The sequence below is a fragment of the Neomonachus schauinslandi genome, chromosome 12 (assembly GCF_002201575.2).
Source record: "Neomonachus schauinslandi chromosome 12, ASM220157v2, whole genome shotgun sequence".
NCBI classification, from domain to species: domain Eukaryota; kingdom Metazoa; phylum Chordata; class Mammalia; order Carnivora; family Phocidae; genus Neomonachus; species Neomonachus schauinslandi.
This window is the reverse complement of record NC_058414.1, coordinates 56,217,959-56,235,369: the sequence shown is the minus strand read 5'-3', so window position 1 is coordinate 56,235,369 and position 17,411 is coordinate 56,217,959. Positions and strand designations below refer to the sequence as shown.

General features: G+C 41.7%; 1 non-coding gene across 1 annotated transcript; it reads right to left on the bottom strand.

The window, feature by feature from the left end:
• Positions 1-10,438: 10,438 nt before the first annotated feature.
• LOC123326408 lies at positions 10,439-10,541 on the bottom strand. Its single transcript, XR_006541070.1, has one exon. It is a non-coding gene; the product is annotated as a U6 spliceosomal RNA (small nuclear RNA).
• Positions 10,542-17,411: the final 6,870 nt, after the last annotated feature.

Here is a 17,411-nt window from a genome sequence, read left to right as displayed (position 1 = left end):
TATTTACCCCAAAGATACAAATGTAGGGATCCGAAGGGGTACGTGCACCCTGATGTTTATAGCAGCAATGTCCACAATAGCCAAACTGTGGAAAGAGCCAAGATGTCCATCGACAGATGAATGGATAAAGAAGAGGTGGTATATATATACAATGGAATATTATGCAGCCATCAAAAGGAATGAGATCTTGCCATTTGCAACGACATGGATGGAACTGGAGGGTGTTATGCTGAGCGAAATAAGTCAATCAGAGAAAGACGTGTATCATATGACCTCACTGATATGAGGAATTCTTAATCTCAGGAAACAAACTGAGGGTTGCAGGAGTGGTGGGGGGTGGGAGGGATGAGGTGGCTGCGTGATAGACATTGGGGAGGGTATGTGCTATGGTAAGTGCTGTGAGTTGTGCAAGACTGTTGAATCACAGACCTGTACCTCTGAAACAAATAATACATTATATGTTAAAAAAAGAAGAAGAAGAAGAAGATAGCAGGAGGGAAAGAAAGAAGTGGGGGGGAAGTCGGAGGGGGAGACAAACCATGAGAGACGATGGACTCTGAAAAACAAACTGAGGGTTCTAGAGGGGAGGGGGGTGGGAGGATGGGTTAGCCTGGTGATGGGTATTAAAGAGAGCACGTTCTGCATGGAGCACTGGGTATTATACACAAACAATGAATCATGGAACACTACATCAAAAGTAATGATGTAATGTATGGTGATTAACATAACAATAAAAAAATTTTTTTAAAAAGAAATGGGAGTAACAGTACAATCTGCCTCAGAGGCTTTGTATTTCTTTATTTTTATGGTTTGCAGATTACATAAGCTAGCACGCATGAAGCACTTACTGACATGCCTGGCATTTAATTAACATTCGCTATTATTGTTAGTTATTCCTCATCAAGCATAAAGCACAGAGTTCTCCTTGGTTCGCCCCACAGTAGCTCCTTGGTATTAGCTATTTGAGTTCACATCCAAAGTAGAGATCAGATGACTAATGGCAAACTCTTCACTCCAGTGCTGAGTTTACATCACACTTAATGAGCTGGTCATGAAGGAAATGATGCTTTTCCCACCCAAAAACATATCATCTCTGGAAATACTCCAGTTGATGGTCATGAAACCATAGAGCAATAGTAATAAAAGTAGTATTGGGCTCTGAAAAGAGCGACAAACTAAAGAGAATTCCAAACTCATGCCTGCCAAGTTTTCCCTTATTTGGAAGTAGCCCATATGAAATTCTAGAACTCTCTACAGGTCACTCACAGTCTGTCCATTAGCTTTCCTGTTTGCTGTCTTCTTGTCTACTTACGTCAACTCTTCTTAATATTTAAGAACTTTTCAGGAAATTCAGTTTTAGAAAGACAGCAAAGGAGCTTTGAATTGGCAAAAGCTTCACATTTCAGAGGTGATACTAATCTAAAGAAACACACTATTATCTTAGTAATTTCCAATTGTTCCTGGAAGCATTTTACTGCAGAGACCACTGCCAGCTATTAAGTAGAGGAGACTCGTTTTGGTTGCCAAAATTAGCTGAAATTAAGATCCTTTGACATCTTCTTACAGAAAAAAGTCAGCTTCAGTACAAACAATTTGGAATTTAATAGATTGTGACAGGTTATAAAATTCTATGCATTTGAAAGAAAAGCTTTGCTGGTGGAATAATGTGTTTCTAATTTACACATAATAGGCCCATGAAGCTGTGACTAGAAGGACATTAAAGTAATGAGGAAATTCCAGTTATAGACACTTTCTGTAGAGATCTTAAAGATTATGATTAGGGCAGTCATTTTCCCAAGTACCGTGTATAGCTAAAGCCAAAATGAAGGTGTCCCGGACAAAGAAAGGAGACGAGAAGGGCAATGAGCCTGTTTCGAGGGTAGAGAGAGCATCTGGGAGATAGCTGCTCAAGCCAGAGGGGGAGGATTTTGCTAAACTTGATAAACGCTGTATCTACTGAAGACCTACAAAGGGCCTAGTGCTGGGTGCTTGTCCATGAATGAGGAGGAATCACCCATGGCATGAGCCATAAGAAAGGCCAAGTGATTTTTGTGGGTAAAACTCTTCACGGTAAAAAAGAATTATACTTTCCCTCGACTCTTTGTCCCCACGGTTGTCCAAAGGAGCCATGCCTAGCCATCCTCTTGATGATCAACACAATGCAATATGGACCCCTGAAACACTTTCCTTATTTAAAAAAGTCTCAATGCTCCTATATTATTTAAAATGTATGCTAAATGGCAAAGAAAATTTGGAGTGTGTCATTTGATAGGAGCTTGGGTAGCTGTTTTCATACCATAAATTGATTTAGAGATAGGGCAAATCACTTATGCAAAACAGCAGGGAGCATGCTCGTAATGAAAGGCACATGCTTTACTTTAATGTCAAAGAGTATTTTTCTGCCCTTTTTTGAGATCCATTTCTCAGGTATAAGTTGATGTAAGCTAGAAACTTGCTTTCTGACTAGAAAATGACTGGAATCTTATTCTGTTATTGCTTCTACTCTTGTTTCTATTTTGGGTGTTGCATCTGGCATATTATAGGTGGTCAATGAATACTGACCACCCAGGTGTTAGGACATCTGGCAATTTTGTTATTTCTTAAAAATTTTGTCCAGGAGGGCGCCTGGGTGGCTCAGTTGGTTGAGCGACTGCCTTCGGCTCAGGTCATGATCCTGGAGTCCCTGGATCGAGTCCCGCATTGGGCTCCCTGCTTGGCGAGGAGCCTGCTTCTCCCTCTAACCCTCCCCCCTCTCATGTACTCTCTCTCTCATTCTCGCTCTCTCAAATAAATAAACAAATCTTTAAAAAAAAAAAATTTTGTCCAGGAAGAGTTTCATGGCTCTTTTTTCTTACCTCTCTACCTTTCAAAAATATATTTGTGAGCATCCTCTATATGCCAGGCATATGCTAGGTGCTGGAGAATGAGATCCCTAGGTTCATAGAACTTCTACTCTGGGAGGAGAGGTAGGGAGGTGGAAGATCGTCAACACAGGAAATAAGATAATTCTTCCTTGTGCCTCCTTTTACTCATGCGTCACACTTCAGCTCTTGCTCTTTGGCCTCATGGGGTCTTGTCCTTCAGAGGAAACTTTCTTAGCCTTGGTCTTGCCTGAGTATGAAAGAGAGAGAGATTGCAAAGGAAGGTGGTGGATAACATGTCTCACCTAGAGCCCTGCCATCGCGCCAGTCTGAGAAGATGACGGGTTTATCGTTTAAAGAACACCATTTAACCACAGAAGAACAGAAAAGGTCCAAATAAAACAAAGAAATGCTTATGCCAGCAGCTTTGCTCCCCCAAACCCCATCTCTTTCTGACCCATTCAAAAGACATAATGTTTAGTTACAAGATACCATTTCCTTCCTCATCCTCCACAACGAGGTGTGCCCTTATGACACTAAATAGCTGAGCAGTCAGGCCAATTCAGCTACACAAAACAAACCCAGCAATGTTGTTTAGCATCACATAGAAAGATAATATTTTTAACTGTGCAGCTGGTTTGTTATCTTGGGGTGTTCTCAAATCCATTTGTCTATAACTCCAATGTCCTTCAAGAAAGAATAGGATAGGATTTTATTCTCATTCCTCTGTGGTTGTTGTGTCTCAACCATTAATAAAATTTCCAGAAATAAGATCAAGGGCCATGGTGGACCCATTTATTTAGAATGTAGTAGGTTTTTTCATTGACCTCAGTAAAAGTGTTTACTACAATAGCACGAGAATTATCTCATTACAGGAAGACTAGAATTTGGGTTTTTGCTGTTCTCAGCAGCCTGAGGACTTGAAAACTTCAACTCCACTCAAAGTGAAACCATATTCTTCTGAAAGAATTTTGCACATAAACTTGCATTGTTGGGTAATGAGGGGTTGGAGTTATTTCAATGATTTTTAACATGAAGAAACAGCATTGGTTTGTGGTTGAAAGAAAGATAGGCTATTGTTACTGCTTGGGCTTCTAGAAAACTAAACTTCCGATAGACTAAAATTTGGCCTCCAGACTGGTCAGTGATTTCTTTCAGAGTAGGCCCATGCACTAGATAATTAAATTCATTTCTTTGCAGAACCTTTCGTGGAATTTTAGATTCGGAAAGAATCTTAAAAATTATTTACTCTTAACTTCACCCCTCCCAAATCTGATATTTATGTCTCTTAAAGGACCAAATGTAGTTACAAATAAATCACCATTTGTGATACATGAAAAAATGCATAGCACAGGTATATGCAATGAGATTCATACGGAGAACCCATGGAGGAACAAAAAGATGCAAAAAAAAAAAAAAAAAAAATTGCAAGTGGCCAACTGCATATCAGCAACCCCCGGTGTGGGAGGTATATGCCAAAACTGGCTGACTCTCCTCATGGCTTCACCATGACAATTAGAAAGGAACACACCTTCTTTTTAAAAGAAGTTCTCAGCCAAGCACATTGATGTTACTTGCTGCCATTTTTCTATAACCTGTATTTCTTAAAGGCATCTATACAATTCATGCAGTTTCTGAAATCTATACTTTGGAGTCATTATATGGAAAGTATTTCCTTTTACATATGTACTTTGGGCATATGTACATTTGTTTAGTATTTAACACATACCTATTATCTACAAGATACTTAGAAGCAATTGAAGTGAATACGTATCAAATGGCTTCTGTCTGCTAAGGAATACAAGAAATATGAAGGGAATTTTACCAATAGTTTCCAAAAGTTGTAAAAATGTACATATCCTTTGACACTGCAATTCAACTTCTAGGAATTTATCCTAATGCTGCGGATTATAGTAACAAAAATGAGAAGTAATCCAAATGGCCAAACTCGTTAAGGGAATTAACACTAGCTTGCTCTAACAAATAACACCAAATCTCAGGGGTTTAACATGATCAAGTTTATTTTTCACTCATGATACAGTTGGAGGTGGTTGTTTGGTGGCTTTCCATATAGTGGTTTAGGGATCCTGACTCCTTCTACCTTGTAGTTCTACTATCTTTCAGAACTTCAAAGCACTCATCTAGACCCCTGCATTCATCCAACAGATGAATGAAGAGAGAGAGAGAGCAAAGAGGAATGCCTGGATTTGTTATGGGCTGGATATGGCTTACATCATTCTGACCACATTTTATTGGCCAGAACCTGGTCATGTGGCCACAACTAACTGCAAGGGATGCTGGGAAACATAATCTCCCACTGTGCCCCAGAAGAGGAAACAGGATTGGTGAGCATCTGCCGATCTCTGGCACGTTCACAGACTGGCTTAATGAAGTATGGTATATCCATGAGCAGGATACTTGCGCAGCCATTAAAAATGAAGCTGTAGAAGAAGATTTAATGAACTAGAAAAGATTTACACTATGACAAATGGAAAAGGTAGGCAACAAAACATTTAGGTTATAATCTTGGCTTTGTCAAAAAATACGTTTTACCAAAAAATATATATTCATAAATAAAAATCCTAGAACATATACATTAGTGTTTCTTCCTGAGTGGTGAGACACACCACCTTTTCTACCCTGTGCTTTTCTATATTTTCTCAACTTTATACCGTGACTCTGAACTACATTTTCTAATCAGAACAGTTAAAAATAACTGTACCCTAGAAAAGTGCTCTCTAATAGCAATATAATGGAAATCATGCATGTAATTTTAATTAAAAATAAAAAGAATCAGGTGAGATTAATTTTAATAATATATTTTATTTAACCTAATATGTTCAATATTACCATTTCAACATGTAATCAATAAAAATTAAAATATTAAAAATTAAAATACTGATGAAACTTTTTAACACTTCTTTTTATTTATACAGAGTCTTTGGATATGGATCTATGTTACACCTATAGCAGATCTCCGTTCGGGCCAGCCTCATCTCAAGGACAATAGCCACATGTGGCTGGCAAGTACTGAATTGGTCAGCATCACCTGAGAGTGTGCTAAGTAACAGGTAGGGCAACAATCAGGTAGCTCAGAAGAGGACAACACCTCACATGAGGATTGGAAAATGTTTCATGAAAGAGGTGGCTTTGGCATTGGGCTTTGAAGAATATTAATAATACCACCAATTACCACGATACTGATAATACCTAACATTTATTTCGTGCTTGCCGTATGCCCATCACTGTGCTAACCACTAGGGGTCAGTAGAGAGGAGGAAACAGACTTCCCGAAGAGGGAGACCACCAGCAGTAGCAAAAGCAGAGACCTTGGCGGGGAGGTCAGTACACTTGTAAGCATGGGGGGTGAGGGTGGGGTTGGGAGGCGTTGGAACAATTCAGCACTGGACTCTTAGGAAAGTAGTAGGAGAAAAAACAAAAGGTTAAAAGCCCCTTGAATGTTAAGGGAGGAACTTCATACCTAGTTCAATGAGAAAATGTGGTAATCGTAACACAAAACACTCACTAAGCACCCATTTTACTGATGAGGAAACTGAGGCATAGGGAGGTGAGGAAATTTCCAAAGGTCACACAATTTGTAACCATGTTTGGCAGAGCCTGGATTCCAACCCAAGCATTTCTGGCTCCTAAGTCTACACCTCAACTGCTCACAATGACCACAAATTTTCAAACCAGAGACCTGAATTTGCATTCCAGACTCTTCATTCTTTCACTGGGAATTGAATCAGTTCCCTGAACAACTAGGAGCTTCAGCTTCCTCCCCCATGAAAATGGGGTATGTCCTGCCAAACTAAAGTGTCATTGCATGAATGTAATGACACTGGCCATGGAAAGCACCAATTATACTGTCTGGCACAGAGTAGATGCCAATAAAGGCTGGTTGCCCTGCAAAATGCCATGGGGAGCCATTTCAGGCTTTTAGGCAGGGGAATGGAATGATTGGACTTACACTTCAGGAAGATTTAAGCTGGAAATACCTGTCTTCCTTGATTACTTGCCCGGATGGATTGGAGCTGGGAGAGATGTGTTAGGAAGATATTGCAATAGTCCAGATAAGAGGTAACGAGGGCCTGTGCTGGGACAGTGGCAGGGAGATTGCAATCGTATTATCTAACTGTAGGATATTAGAACCAAAACAGGCCCTATGGAGAACAGAGTCCAGACTTAAATGACTTACCCAAGGATAAATCATGGGATTGGTAAAGTTCATCTAGTTCTCTCATTCACTGTTCTTTCCTTCACTCAGGCAGTGCTGATGTTAGAGATCAACACCAAAATTTTCAACTCTTAATAAAAATAACAAAATGTCTCAGTTTTGTCTAAATCGTATACTTTCTACTCTTTGATAGCATCCATGGACAATCTCATGTAATCCTATCAATGGCAACTCTCCCCACTCCTAAAGGAAGGTAGGTAGACTGGAGTCAGAACAATTTCCACATTACAGATAGGTAAACCGAGGCACAGAGGAAGATGAATCTTATTTCTGGCTCATATTCTCTCATATTCACTTCTAAATTAGTTTTTTTTTCAATTAAAGTTTGTTTTGGCTTTGAAGTGTTACTAAAATGTTGATACAGGGATGACGTTCATAAAATTTCATGTGAACAGAATGTCATGGTAACTGAAGGGCTTACATCTTTTAAGATTATTCAAATTTTAAAGGTTAATGAGTACAGTTTACTTGAAATCATGTGTAAAGGAAGACGATTGTGTGATCAACGGGAAATTGGATCTCCGTAGTTTTGTCTTAAATATAGTGAATGAAGGTATACCTTGCTAAGAAAATGTGTTGAGATGCTCTCTCTTTCCATCTCCCATCTGGAGCGGAGAAAAGAAACCAATGTTTAGAAAATTCGCTTTCCTGACTACGAAGAATGGTAAACTCTACCACAGGAGGGCGCAGGGAAGGGCAGATGCTTTTTCAGATTATCGACACTAGGTGGCGCCGCTCTGCTAGTTTTCTTAATGCCTGTTTTTAATTTCTTATTTTTTTATTCCTTTGTTGAGTAGCAATGTTAATGGAGTAGCTTAAGTCCTGTAAAGAAGCATTTTTATTTTTCTATTATTTTCTTAATATGTCTGGGCCTGTCATATATAAGTATATGATTATATGATATACTTATATAAGTATGCTAGGGGAAGGAAAACTATTTTCTGTACAGTGTACAGATTAGTTATATTTTGCTCTGTATTTCTGGCTCCTAAGTCTAAACCTCAACCGCTCACAGTGACCACAAATTTTCAAACCAGAGATTAGCATGGTCCCCCGTGCAAGGATGACATGCAAATTCATGAAGCGTTCCATATTTTTATATGAATAAAATAAAGTAGGTCCCAAACCTATTTTCTGTACAGTGTACAGATTAGTTATATTTTGCTCTTGCATTAATTTTCAGGACATTCAAGTATGGGTCCAAATTGAGTTTTCCTTTGTGGTCTGTCATTGTCTCCGATTCTTCAGAGTTTTTTTTGGAGATTTCACTTTAGTTTGATTTCAAAAGGGACATAATTCTGAACCACATCAGAGCTACTAAAATGTAACATAACTTAAATACTGGAAAGAAAAACAGGTGTCAGTAAAGGAATGGAAAATGAATTCTCCCATTTGGGTTTATGTAAAAAGGAATTCTCCAGCATTACCTAGTCAATTAGTTGTGTTGTGCCAGTCTTTGGAGTTCAAATTCCTAACTACAAAAATAAGAAATTCCTCTAAACGTCCTCCACGATCTCTTTCAAGTTGGAACACCTATGACCTTATGAGTTTGTCAATATAGCTGTGCCACCTGCCTGCCCCAAACACCATTCTTGGACCTGTATGCATAAGCTATCTTGCTAAAAAAAAAAAATCTGGATAATTTTCTGTGGCACAACAATGTATGCAGTTATGATCCCCAGCTAGCTTTTCAACCTACGTTACTAGAGTAGAATTGCTGTGAGAATGACGTCGGCCCACAGAGGAGTAAGCTGACCGCTCTGTAGAATCACACCTCGGGACGAATTGGTTCGGTGTGATGAATCTGCCTATCGAGAGACTTTGAATCCCACACTGGCTCTATCCCTTACTGGCTGGGAGAGGCTAAACCAGCAATGAGTTAGTAGGCATTGAGCTCAGTGCTAGTCACCACTGTGGACAGGTGGAGAAGTAAAAGGCCAGGCATGGTGTGGCTCACAATTCAGGGGTGGGGCACAAGTTGTCTGTTATTGGGGAGTTAGTAATTGTGGGGAATAAGTACCAAATAAGACCAGGTCTGTGCTCTGAACCCTGGTTTGGGCCTAAACCCTGCCCAAAATTTGCCCATGGTCGTCATCCTGAGAAGTGATACTAAGTCACCACTGGGGACTGGCTGGGTGTAGGGAAATCAGCCAAGTTGTGGTGGGGAAGAGCAAGGAAGGGCTAGAGAGAGATAGTAATGAAGTTGCTTAACATTCTCTGCCACCCGGTAGCAAATGTTAGACGTCATGATCAAAGGGATAATATTTTCTATGGAATAAAAGAAAGTGACATAGACATAAATGTATGAGGACCCCACAGACCTTCAGCAGCCTGGAAGCTAGTGACATCTGGAAGTCTGCAAGGTAGTAGGCAGAAAGGGAGTAAAACTCCTTGGGCCACACCATCCTTGATGATGTCCACTGTGGTTGGTAAAACCTCCAGTGTGAGCACATCAAACCAAGTGGTGCATATGGAACCCCTTCAGATGCCATTGTTGGCAATATGGGGCTCTTTTCTAAGCCCTTATAAATATAGACAGACACTTGTGCATTTTTAGGCGTGCTATGCCAACCACTCATCAAGACAGAGTGGCTAAATGAGTTGCTAAAGGCCATGAAACATGTTCATGTTACAAAAAAAATAGGGCAAATTTGGAATCATTTTATACTTGATGTCATATAGGCTTTGGAGCATACCATATGAACAAATTTTCTCACTCGTGTAGAGCTACTTACTTGAGGAAATGGCTGAATCTAGTAAAAATAGAGTAGGCATGGGCCTCCCCACCACCCCATCAACTCTGCCCCAAGAAAACTTGCCAAGCTCATCACTCACAGGTGCAGAGGGGTTCGGGGAGGCCGGAAATTGGAAGTGAATGGGATGGAACCTGAGTCTGGAGGCTGAGACAGTGAAATAGGGAAAGGAAGAGAGAGATGAAGCCGCAGACACTCAGGTCAAAAAGTTCATGAACCAAACCTTTGTAAATCAGGAATGGCTCATTTAGGTTCAAGATGGCGGCCATACTGGCAGTCAACAAATGTGTGGGACTTCCTAGCGATGAGGTGGCCTTCCTTCTTCCAGTACTGTCCTAAAGCAGTGATTCCCAAATGGTATTCCTCCACACACTAGCACTCAGAGATGTAAATGGGTGGGGAGAACAAACGATTCTGCATCACTTTAGTTCGGAAAATGCTGGATTAAACAAAGTGAGCAAATTTCTTTCATGCTTGGAACCTTAATATGCCAACATATACTGTAACTCCTTAATAGAAGGACTTATCATTTAGTGTTTCCCAGACTCTTTGGGTTTAGGACCTATTTTATTTTATTTTATTTATATAAAAACATGGAACGCTTCATGAATTTGCATGTCATCCTTGCACAGGGGACCATGCTAATTTCTGTATCATTCCAATTTTAGTATATGTGTGCCAAACAAGCACTGGACCTTTTTTAAATTTTTATTTTAAAGATTTTTATTTATTTATTTGAGAGAGAATGATAGAGAGAGAGGATGAGCGGAGGAAGGGGCAGAGTGAGAAGGAGAAACAGACTTCCCCCTGAGCAGGGAGCCAGACGTGGGGCTTGATCCTAGGACCTTGGGATCACGACCTGAGCTAAAGGCAGACGCTTGACCCACTGAGCCACCCAGGTGCCCCTAGACCTTTTTTCAAAAAAAAATCATAGAGTATCTCAAGACAAATGTTCTGAGAAACCCCTCTTGGAAAACAATATCCTAATGTACACTAATTTATTTCAGATTAAATTCTCTAGCAATTTTCAATGTGAAAATTTCAGGATAAAAGAATTGCCAGAGAAGTGAAAGATTCATTGAACCAACTTTTTTGGTGACATGCAAGCCAAACCAAGTGTTCTTTTGATTCATTTATTTAAATTATTTGTGTGGGTAGACCCACTCTTAAAAGGCACAGTGACCCCCATCTTTAGATGATTTTTCTCGTGGGCAATGACACGGAATTAGCTCCGCACCCCTACAATTAGGCTTTGCCCAAATGGTGCCACCACCTTGGAACCTGGTGTCATGTGGCTGTCAGTCTCAGCATATCGGTGCTATGAGAATAAGAAGAATAAATACAGTTCCTAATTTCCAAGTCAAAGACAGTGTGAATTGATATTACACAGTAAAATGCAATGAGATTAAATCAATAACATCTGCAATAAGGCATAATGAAGGTAAAATTATATCTCTGGCTTCCTGAACAGCTGTGAATCTATTTTTAATGATCCTCATTTTTGGCAGTCAGCTAACAACTTCTAAAATGTCCTAGAAATTGGATTGTTAAGCAGATGAGCACTGCAGTGGCTCGGAATGTCATTAATTTCAGCTGCCTTACCCATCTGCATGGGCGAGATGGATGCATCATGAATTCACCCCCCACCCCACTGAGCACCCCACTTACCGGGCCTTGGGTGGCCCTGGCAAATGCTGGATACAGCAAGGCAGGAGAGCTGGGGGGAGAGGGGCTCCTGGGAGGATCATGGGCTGTTGAATGACGGAGAGAAAAGGAAAAAGTCCTTGTTTTTGTAATGCAAACTGCAGCACATAACTGGCGTTCAAGTCTACCTTGCGCTATTGGAAGCTCATAACGCCACAGAGAACAAGACATTCTAATGGTTCCCTGTTTACCAGTGGGGCAGTTTGGTTCCACGAGATTGCTCTGCCCAGGACTTGGTCAAGGTCACACCATCAGCAAGTGCAGGGGCTAGCATGCATCCCTGGTCTTCTCATTCCAAAGCCAGGGCCCTTTCCATGGCCCAGCAGTTCCTCTGCTTATTGGAACAACGGCTGTGGGAAAGACACCATGAAAACTTCGAAACTGAGGAAATGTGAACATTTGAGATTATCCATGTTTTCCTTCGTGCCTGGCACCTTCATACTTTGCTGTAGCTTTAACCAGAAGCCATGTCTGGGAAACAGACAGTTGATCCCTTTGGCTAATTGTTTTGAGCTCACTTTACTTCTCGGGGCTGGCAGGGACGGGGGGGCGGGGGGGGGGGTGGCACCCCACACTTTGCACACCATTGTACTTCCTGCACCCCACCGACAGACTCTCAGATTCCCAAGTCAGTCTTACTAGCTAGGAGGCTCAGGAGGCCCCAGCCTAAACTGTGTTCCAGAAGACTGAAGCTAAGATTCAGATTCCCATTCAGATTCCCTCCTTGCCTGGGTGAAAGCTGACAGGGTGAGGATGAATTCCTTATTCTCTTCCCCACCCTGAGAAGCCTACAACGTTGAGAGAGAAGATTTTTGTGTAGAAGACAAGGCTGCAGCTAAGTGAAGCCGTTAGTTTACGGGACTGACCCCACTGCCTGACTTGCTCTCAGCAGCAGGGGCTGACCCTTTGCTGCCTGAAATATCAGACAATCAAGAGGTTAACGGTGCAGGGGTGGAGACTGTGCTGAGGCATGGTTTTGGACTGGAGAGAAGAGCCTGGCTCCAGGAGAGTCATCTATGACAGAGGGTTATTGGGTACAAAAGTATGAATGAGTACCTCTGTTCAGCAAGGGGATTATCTCTACTAAGCAAGGGGACACCTTCCAATGGCCAATGGCCGACATAATGATCAGGGAGGCTGTAAAGAGAGAAGCAAATGGAGGGAAGGGGGATTTTGTGATAATGAAACATCATACACCACTAATGATTAACACAATGCCTGGTGTGCTAGAAAACTGTGCTTGCTCCCAAAGATAACAGGGAGATAGGAGTGAGTTTGGTTCTTGCAAAGGTGGGCAAATGATGCTCAGAGAAGGCCGGGAGGTCTAGGGAAAATGGAAGAGCTAGCGCTGGGCCTGGCGTGGGCAAACCCCAGGGGCCAGGAGGCAGGGCACTGAGCAAGAGGGACACAGGGGCTGACCTGTGCCAGGACCTGCTTGACATGCCTGAGGAACAGAGCACCTCCCAGTGCACAGGGGAGTGACACATCTCACCCTCCAGCAATCCTCTCCGTTAGGCTCTCCCACAGAGATCAATGGACAAGGTGGATATTTTGTTGTGGTTTAAGAGAAGCCCTTAAACAGGAGCATCTAACTTGCTTGCTTAAGAAGCACACACATTGAACTTCAAGCGTTAGCTGGGGGACACAGCCTTCCACTGCACAATGAGCTAGTGATCAGTTATGCAAACTTCATGCCTTCACTGTTCATTGACGTGGGTTCAATGTCAGGTTGGCAAGTAGGTTTCTCCTTACACATTGACTTCCACTGTTGGCTTCCATCATGTTCAGAAGGACTCTGAGGCCAGCCCCAGGTTTGCAGGAAAGAGTGTTGCGTTCAGTTAGTGCAGTCTGCCCTGGATGAGTGAGAAAGGGGGGAAGGCCCTGGATCTCCACTCTCCTGCTGCCTCCCAGGAGGGGCTCTCACTTTACGTTAAGCTGGTCCAAGTGTCAAAAATCAAAGGAGCCTCAAACTCACAAGTGAGGGGGATGAAATGGATGGAGGAAAGCTTCCTGCCAATCTCAAAACACACTACCATTTCAAGCTTCGGAAGCATCAGGAGTCAAATTCACTGCCAACGAGGTTATTTGGAGAAATAGAGTCTCTGAAGAATGGTTAAGTAGAAGCCAGAAGGCCAAACTAAGTTGTCCGGTCAAACTGACTTAAAGTTAAGGGTCAGGGAATTGAGATGACTCACTGGATGCTCTTTTCCTTCTCATCCTGAACAGTGGGGGAAAAGCAATTCCAAAGGGAGAAGGACAATGGAGATAGGCGCGCGTGTGCACACGCGCGCACACGCACACACACACGCGATATATATATTACACATAGATCAAACACATCACATTTGCATATGCATATACATCACATTTGCCTCATCTGTGTGGTGTACTGAGGAGAACAACGTACAGAATCAAGCTCCAGAAGCCGCCTTCCCTTGCAGGTCTGGGTCGGGTAGCTGTTACCCTCACTAACTAAAGCAATAGGACCAAAGGACCAACACCCAAGATTAGAGGGCAGCCATACCCAGATTTCTGGGTATCTGTTGGTCAGATACCCAGAAACCCGCTTCATGGTAAGTTGCGACCCCCGAGCACGTCGGAGGGAAAGTCACAGCCTTGGGGAAGCACTTAGCCTCCTGGCTCTGTAGATCAGAACCTTGGCTCTTGATGGTGCCTGGAAGCTTCACTGTGAGTTTCGATTAGTTCTGAGAGGACCGGCAGGGCTTGAGTAAATTAAAAAGCAGAGCTTAACAGTATTTTAAACAAGAAGTATCATGTTTTCTGAAGTACTTCCGCGTGTTGATATCGTTCTCCAAATGATAGCTTCTTAATAAGCATCATTTCATTGTAGTATATTGTCATGCTCATAAACAATGGCATTTGTTGTTAAAAAGAAAAGCCACGCCGAACGTCTGCATGGCTAATCTACCTTATGTGTTAACATCACACATTTGGTGTAGAATTGCTAAGGACTGAATTGCTAAACCCAGGCTCCTGGTGGCACCACTTGCATTAAGAGATAGGCTGCAGGTCTAGGAAGAAGTGCTCAGCATTTAGGGTTGGGAGTTAATAGGATCAGGGGGTCACCACTCCTCTTTCTGGGCTCAGGAGCAGACATCAATAATCACATCAATCCATCGCATAATTTACCAACACCCCCAGCAGGAAACAGAACCCCAGAATTGTTCTGCAGACAGCACCCTATAGCATTCCCTACAACCTGAGAGTTGACACAAACACAATGAAACCTATTTGCATTTAGGGGACTTACCTGCCTACTGAATCGGGTAGTTTATTATGCGCTCTTCAAAGAATGACAAGAAGTCTCCTTAGATGTTACTTTTGCTGTTCGCCAGTGGCTGAGATTGGAAACCATCCTCCCTAGGTAATTAAACGAGAAGGGCTTATTAAATATTTGAGTCCTTTGCACTTTTTCCTGGATACCATCCAAAGTGGTGCAATGGAGGGATATTTAACAGGGTCTATGAACCCCCAAGTGACCCATATGTATAATTTGAGGGTCTATGATTCCGGATGTGAAAAAATACATGTATTTTTATTTTCACTACGTTCTAACTGAAACTTAATGTTGAGTGTCAGCAAGAAACCAGCATTAGTATCTGTGATTTTGTCATTAATAGAAATCACAGATTTCATACCCCATTGCAGTTGTTGCGGACATTGTGTAGAATCACATATGTTCATCACAACTTGGAAATGACAATAGGGCCAAGACCAGCTGCTGGTTACTGTTCTTTAATGTACCGTTCTAGAAAAGCATGCGGTACTAGATCACACATTTGGGTTTTGTTTTTTTTTTAAGAATATTTTGATAATTTCATTTTGATATAGTTGGTCTTTGTTATTATATGTTAATTTTATATACTAAAAACATGATTGCAGAAGAGGGTCTATGAATAGAAAGGATGCTCCTTTCAGATGAGGAGGCTGGGCTCCAGTCCTTGCTAAACGTTTTTGTCAAGCCCCCTCTTCTTTTTTTCTTTTTGTCTTTTTTTCTCAATTGAAAAAAAAGTTGAGATTAAATTCATAGAACATAAAATTCACCATATTAAGGTGTACAGTTCAGTGGATTTTTAACATATTGACAAGGTTATGCAACCACTACCACCCTATAATGTCAGAACATTTTCATTACCACACAAAGAAGCGCCATCCTGTTCGTAGTCACCCCCCACATTCCCTCGCTCTGGATGCTGCAATCACCAATCTGCTTTCTGTCTCCACGGATTTGTCGAGTCTGGACATGGACTACAAATGGAGCCATAAGATATGTGACCTTTGATGTCTGGCTTCTTCTGTTCCGCATAATATTTTGGGGGTTCGCCCATGGTGTAGCACGTGTCAGGGCTTCGTTCTTTGGATGACTGAATAATATTCCATTGTATGGATGTCCCACGCATTGTTTATCCATTTGGCTGAGTTCTTTATCAGTCTTCATTTCTACACTTTCCAAATGAAGATATTAGGGCAGATCACGGCTGAGGATTCTTCCAGCTCTCAAACCCTGATTTCGTTCCCCTTTGTAGCCTCTGTTGTGCTGTTTTGCATAAAGCTCTGCTTAGATTGGCTCCAGGTCTCCTGTCCTCAAAGACTGGCCTATCAAATTCCTGGGAACACATTTTTAAATTTCACCTGTTCGTATCCACCTAAAAAAAATTTGTTTTTAATTGATCTGGAGACCTTACTTAATTTAAGCCTCGTGGGTAAACAATCTACAGTGGACAGCCACTTGTTCTTCTCCACTTATGTTTACAACATCACAGTAACCATCAAACTGTGATGGGCTGGCCCATGAGTAGGGGACTAAATTTTTTGAAGCACAATCAACAGAAAACCCCTTTTTATTTTATTTTTATTTATTTTTTTTTAAAGATTTTATTTATTTATTCATGACAGACAGAGAGAGAGAGAGAGAGAGAAGCAGAGGGAGAAGAAGGCTCCCAAGGAGCAGGGAGCCCGATGCAGGACTCGATCCCAGGACCCTGGGATCATGACCTGAGCGGAAGGCAGACGCTTAACCGTCTGAGCCACTCAGGCGCCCCAGAAAACCCCTTTTTAAAAAATCCATGGCATGCTGTATGCCCTAGGGAACAATTCAAGGTCTTATTCTAAGGTTCTCACTCCGCCACTCTCAATGCTTAATTCTGGAAAAAAGAAATTTCACCTGTCACTTTAAAATTTCAGCAGATGTCTACAGCTTACTTCCACAAGCCTGTAAAGGATCAGAAAGATAAAGGAGGAAAGGGCTCATGGAGATAAGGGACTGGCAATAAATCCTCAAACTGTGTAAGTAAAGAGTACTGTTAACAGTTTCTTTGAGGATCTGAGACACCTTCCTAACTCATTGACTTTCACTCTTGTCTTTATTAGATTATAAAACAGCGTATACTAACTACAGTCAGATACAACACAAAGGCTTCTCATGGCACAACAAATACATATTTAATGTGAGAAAAGATTGTAAATTACATATTATATTATTCAGGTTTGTGCTATCACCCATCCCCCACATGCATAATAAAAAAGGAACATGCTATGTTTCATCCCCCCACCTTTCTTGCCATCAGCTGAGCCCTGTTCTGCTTTCAGCCTGTTCCTTTGTTACATAACCACACTCTCAATCCATTCTTCCGTTCCCTTCCAAGTACTTTCCATCATGCCCGCGGTGTCTGAACCTCATTACACCTACCGGCGCCCGATGCTGAAGCATTTACTGCTCTCAGCCCAGCACATTTTTTGCTTGCAAATGCTTCAGATTCTTTTCCTTGGGAGATAAACCAAGAAATCTGCAAATTCATACCTAATCTGTCATAGCCCTGTCACCCGGTTGCAATT